Below are 249 nucleotides of genomic sequence, written 5' to 3'. Positions count from 1 at the left end.
AAGCTGTTTCACCCAAATTGATTAACTTGTTTCCTGTTAATGCATGTCTGATGCTCAACAAATATTAACAAATGTGACATGAACCAGTGTGTTCTATGGTAAACCGCATTACTAAAGTAGCCACGAGTACACGAGTCTAGCCCACTCCAGTGAGCTGAATGAAATAGTGTTGCCCCTGAAAGAGTGACGAACCCCTCCGCTGTCCACGTCCACAACATTCCAGCAGGGAGAACGTTCTACCGCTAGAAC

General features: G+C 45.0%; 1 protein-coding gene across 1 annotated transcript in view; it reads left to right on the top strand.

Moving 5' to 3' along the window:
* The first annotated feature begins 246 nt into the window (after positions 1-246).
* The window catches only part of LOC308379946 (peptidyl-prolyl cis-trans isomerase FKBP10-like), an 11,822-nt gene continuing 11,819 nt past the window's right edge, over positions 247-249 (top strand). Inside the window, exon 1 of the mRNA XM_080857221.1 lies at positions 247-249. This exon is cut by the window's right edge and continues 331 nt beyond it. The gene's annotated coding sequence lies outside the window, so the exon portion shown is untranslated.

The sequence above is a fragment of the Sprattus sprattus genome (assembly GCF_963457725.1).
Source record: "Sprattus sprattus genome assembly, chromosome: 18".
Lineage (NCBI taxonomy): Eukaryota > Metazoa > Chordata > Actinopteri > Clupeiformes > Clupeidae > Sprattus > Sprattus sprattus.
The sequence above is the reverse complement of the archived record's forward strand: the minus strand, read 5'-3'. Positions and strand labels throughout refer to the sequence as shown.